We start from the raw sequence: 5,152 nt of genomic DNA, 5'->3' as shown, positions 1-5,152 counted from the left end.
CAATGGGCCATGATACACCTATCCTAGTTCTACATGGAAAACCTCTCCTCCTATGGCTATGGTTATGACTGAGGTGAAATCTTACCCTCGGTGTATTCATCATGTTTTCTATTAACTATATTTTCTGATGGTTTGATACCACAAGAGCCTGTGGACCTGGTGAGGAACTGGGTCTCCTAGGGTGAGCTAATTCCTTGAGCTAGCAGTCAACTTGCCTATGAACATGATTTTGATATGTAAACCAGCAAATCCAGAGCCCACACCCCCAGCCACCTCCTTTATCAAACTCTCACACCCCAGTCCAATATTCTCCTTTCCCTAAATCACCCCAAGTCCAGACACTGGACAACTAGGGGCTACCCTTATCACTCAGAGCCCACCAAAATTATTCCAACTTTTCAATCCAAAGTTTTACTCAGCATACTGATCTTGCTTCTCCCGTTCGTTTCCATAAAACCAGAATAAAGACTCTGGTTCATGTTTTCCCCTCATTCTCTCTGCCACCTGACAGCTCCACCAGGAGTTTCCTCGTGTGACCCTGAGTGTTATTGTATGTCCCCTCCTCTTGGGACCTGTAGGTAATAAACTCTTCTTTCAAGGACATTGGCTCCATGTCTGCCGTCTCACTGTACCTGATTACAGCATATCTCAGGTATATTTTAAGACATTTAGTTGAGGGTAAAGGCCAGAGTCATGTGCTCCTCTTAGGTCCAGGGTTTGGTATGTGGAGAGGGTCTTTTGGAGCCAGGGGGTTGTTGGAGATTAATGTTCTTGCGATTGATGTAAAGGTAGGAGAGCGGCAGAGAACCCAACATTACCCTTGAATCTTCACACCAACCACTCAGGCTAGATTGCATTATGCTCTTGGAAGTTTCCCAAGGCTTCCTTTATGGCCCAGCATGTGACTTATTCTGCCATGTTTCATGTCAGTTAAGTAAATAAATTGGTTAATAACATTTAAAAAAAATATACAGAATGCTTCACAAATTTGAGTGTCATCCTTGTTCAGGGGCCATGCTAATCTTCTCTGTATCGTTTCAATTTTATTATATGTGCTGCTGAAGCAAGCACTTGTTACTAACATTGTTTAAATCTAATTCATCTAACTGAATTTTTGTTTCCCTGTTTTCGCTATCACTCAGTGAGATGTGTTAAAATTTCCAGTTGTGATAGTGGATTTGTCCATTTTTCCATTTACTTCTGTCAGTTTTAGGTGTTAATATACTGTACCCAATTCCAATGTGTGGGTTTCCCCCCACACATATTCAAGCAAGTCTCCTACACAAGCTGGGTGTCCTATAAGGTAACTCAATTCTGACACCATCTGCCTGGAGATGGCATCAGATTCCACAGGTTAAGGGCTCAGTCCCACAAGACTGCCCTCTACTTTAGATGCTAATCTCGAGTCCAAGTTGTTACCTGTGCTTCTGACACTCTGGCTATAAGTCAGAGATTCCCACAACCCCTTCCTTGGGTTCGATTAATTAGCTAGAGTGGCTTACAGAACTCGGGAAACTTGTTTATTCACTACATCACTGGTTTATTACAAAGGATATTAAAGAATAGGAATCGACAGCCAGATGAAGGGATACATGGGGTGAGGCCCCAAACGCAGAGGCTTCTGTCCCCGTGAGGTTTGGGGCACGACACAGTGGCACATGGAGGCATTCCGGTTTACCAACCTGGAATCTCTGAACCTGGTCCTTTGGGGTGTTTCATGGAGGCTTAATTACATGGTCAGGATTAAATTATTGGCCATCGGTGATTGGACTCAGTCTCCAGCCCCTTGTCTTCCCTAGAGGTCAGGGAAGTAGGACTGAAAGTTCTAACCCTCTAATCTCTTGGTGGGTTCTTCTGGCAACCAACCCCCAACCTTAGGTGTTTTCCAAAAGTCATCTCACTAACATAAAAAAGACAGATTTATCATTTTCAACATAGAATATTCCAAGAATTTTCGGAGCTTTGTAGCAGGAGGGACAAAAAGACCAATTAAGATGGGTATAGTAGCATACCCAGTTAAGATGGGTATACTAGATTTCTGTTGGTTAATGTTTAAGTTGACATTTCCCCTAATTTTCTGTATCAATAAACTTTACATGTGTCTCTTTTAAGGTGCATTTGACGGAATTTTTATCTAGCCCGATGTTTGCCTTTCGATTTGGAATATTTCATCTGCCTACATGTAATGGCATTAACATACATAATTTGGCTTAAACATGTCATCCTAATATTTGCTTTATATTTATTTTTATTACATTTATTTCTGCTCTAATTTCCTTTTCCTTTCCTTTCTTTTGAGATAATCAATAAGGCCTAGGTTTGGTTTTCCTCATACCCCTGTAGGCTTGACAAACACAGAGCTTTGTGAATCTGTGACTTGATGTCTTTGGTCACTTTTTAAACTTCCCAACTATCATTTATTTAAATATATCTTCTGTACTGTTGCCTTTCCTTTTTATCTGGGACCAATTGAACATATGTTGTTATTATTTTCTACGACACCTTCAACTCTTGTCCTTTCTCTTTCAGGATCCTCCATCATTTTGTCTCACCAGGCTTAATGCTGGGTATTTCTTCAGACTAATTGTTTGTTTATAGAATTCTCCATCCAGGTGGGTAACTTGCCTTTGACTCTTGAAACATAGCACCACACAGTCAGGGTAGATTCTGTTATTGCTTTAGAGTTCAGGTTGGAGTAGGGGGGTTATAGACAGTAATTAACTTGTGCCAGGTCACCCAGCCTGGAAATGTCAGAGCAGGAACTAAGATCTCAGAATGGACCGTCTGCCCAACCCTTCTTTGTGTGCTTGTTCTCTCCCGGGCTGAGGATGCTCCCTACCTCTCATCTTCCAGGAAGCAGATCCATAGTGGAGGTTTCCAAACTTTAAGCATGTTGTTGTTATATTTCTTTTTAGATGAAAAAAGTCAACGATATTTCTTCATTACCCATAAAAGTTATCACAGGACTTTTCTCTGTTATTCAGGCCATTGATGTGTTTTCTACCTTGATTTGGTTTTAATTTTGTTGTTTTTATACCGTTCTTCCTGATTTCAGAGTATGTTGATAGACAGAATTCCTTTCAAAGAGGACCTAGATACCTGGGTGTTTCCCAAGGAAGTATGAAAGCTGATATAAACATGGCATTTCTGGCATTCATCTTCATGAATCCATGAACAAGAGGGAGAAGCAGCAATGAATGATACTTATGTACAACCCCAAATAAGATAGTGTTAAAAATAAATTCAAGTGAGTAAATTTTAAAGATATTATTGGATTTATTCAACAATCCATGAATTAGGCAGCATGCCGTCTAGCAAATGGAAAGAAGTTCCTAAGAGCTGGTCAAAATGGAAGACCTTTATAGGCAGAAAGCAACAGGACAAGGAAATTACTAACAAATAGTGGATTGTTTCAGACAAGGTGACCTTCCTTTTGGGGGATGGCAGGGGCCTATTAAGCAGATTACCTCACTAGTACTGACCAGGAGATGCCAGACTAACTAGTTAAGATTACATTCCTGAGAGAGGCTGAGACTGCAATTAGGTTAGGTATTAAGTAAATAAGGTGACCTGTATTAGGTGTAATCACCTGAAATTAGGTGACACACGCTTATAGCATTAGTGACTCCATTTGGGGCCTGTTGTCTCTTCTTTAACAATGTTAAGTGATCAGTCATCATGGTTGACCTGTACTAGCCAGTGGAATACATAACCCTGTAGTTAACTATATCTTTTTTTTCCCTACAACATGACAGAGTGTAGGCATTAATTAATGGTTGAGCAATCTTAATGGTAGTCTGGTAGTCTTGGTATCCGAGGGGCAAAAGTGTAGAAATCTTTTTTAGAACTCATGGATTTCTTCTTTCTCTCCACTTCCCCACAGCATCCACTAGGCCAACGAACTGTACCATGGGAGGGGCCAGTGGCATTATTAAAGTTTTGTCCATGCTAATGTGGACATATGGAAAGAAAGAATTACTCTATGGAGATAAATGAAGGTGAATGGGCAAGATGGAACCATAAGAGTGGGTTCGAGATCACAGTTCTGGCAAGACGTATGGAATGTGCAGGAGAGACACGTCAGGGCAGCTGTGATGGTCTTGTGTAGAGGTGCTAGATTATTTTGCTGGGAACAGGTGAGATTTGTAATGTGTCCCTTTCTTTCTTTCTTTCTTTCTTTCTTTCTTTCTTTCTTTCTTTCTTCTAGGAGTTATCTGCCTCGGTCACCTAAGGGTAGGTTCAGAGAAATGATGTAAAGGGATAAGAGTAGAGGATGGCTAAAAGCAAAGGTGAAAACTGCACCCAAGGTGATGGAGCAACTTTCCACTGGATGTCTCAGTTTGGCTCAAGATGAGTGCGGGAGATGGAGGTCGAGTCTCTGGAGACTTTATCTGAGGGGCAAGCAGGGTCTTCACGAGATAGAATCTCCTGGAAATGTATAAAAGGAAGATCACGTCTAATATCTTAAGTGTTTATTTGGAAGGAGAGGTTTGAATGGAGAGAAAGGGCATTTAATAAATCCCTATTTGGGGGAGCACCTGGGTGGCTAATGTCAGTTGAGTGTCCAACTTTGGCTCAGGTCATGGTTTCACAGTTCACGAGTTCAAACCCTACATCGGGCTTACTGCTGTCAGCACAGAGCCGGCTTTGGATCCTCTGTCCCCCTCTCTCTGCCCCTGCTCCACTTGAGCATGCTTTCTCTCTCTCTAAAAAAATAAATAAAACAATAAAAATAAAGAAATCCATATTTGGTACAAAATATGAAATTATGTCAATGATCCTTTTTTTAGCACTTTCTTTTCAAGCTCAGTAGGTGGTTGGAAAAGGATCTGTTCTCTAGTCTTAATTCCATGTTGCCACTCTTCTCTCCTATCCTCTCTTTTACCCCTTACATGCCCTATGGAAGAAAGTATGACAATACATGGCTACTGATTTCAATCCTGAGCCATTGCAGTGTACCCTTCACCCCTTTTGATGTATAAGAGAATGGTGAAGCCAGAGGAGTGGGCACAGGGAAGGGGGAGAGCTGGTTCTCCAACACTTTTTCTGTTGCTTCTGCCACCTGTAGTTCCACTATGTGAAAACACAGGCCTAGAACTTTGTCCAGGATGCTGACACTGCCTCTGCATTGAAGGGTGTCAGCTCTAAGATG

General features: G+C 41.4%; 1 long non-coding RNA gene and 1 other non-coding gene across 2 annotated transcripts; one reads left to right on the top strand and one right to left on the bottom strand.

Annotated features, from left to right (window-relative positions):
- Window positions 1-964: 964 nt before the first annotated feature.
- LOC128772650 (U6 spliceosomal RNA) lies at window positions 965-1,071 on the bottom strand. Its single transcript, XR_008416810.1, has one exon. It is a non-coding gene; the product is annotated as a U6 spliceosomal RNA (small nuclear RNA).
- A 1,114-nt stretch (window positions 1,072-2,185) lies between these two features.
- LOC128772649 (uncharacterized) lies at window positions 2,186-4,727 on the top strand. The gene is made up of 3 exons (XR_008416809.1): window positions 2,186-2,612; window positions 3,056-3,247; window positions 4,208-4,727. It is a non-coding gene; the product is annotated as an uncharacterized LOC128772649 (long non-coding RNA).
- The last annotated feature ends 425 nt before the right edge of the window (window positions 4,728-5,152 follow it).

This window comes from Panthera pardus, unplaced genomic scaffold, assembly GCF_024362965.1.
Source record: "Panthera pardus isolate Hobbes unplaced genomic scaffold, ASM2436296v1 HiC_scaffold_223, whole genome shotgun sequence".
Taxonomy (NCBI): domain Eukaryota; kingdom Metazoa; phylum Chordata; class Mammalia; order Carnivora; family Felidae; genus Panthera; species Panthera pardus.
The sequence above is the reverse complement of the archived record's forward strand: the minus strand, read 5'-3'. Positions and strand labels throughout refer to the sequence as shown.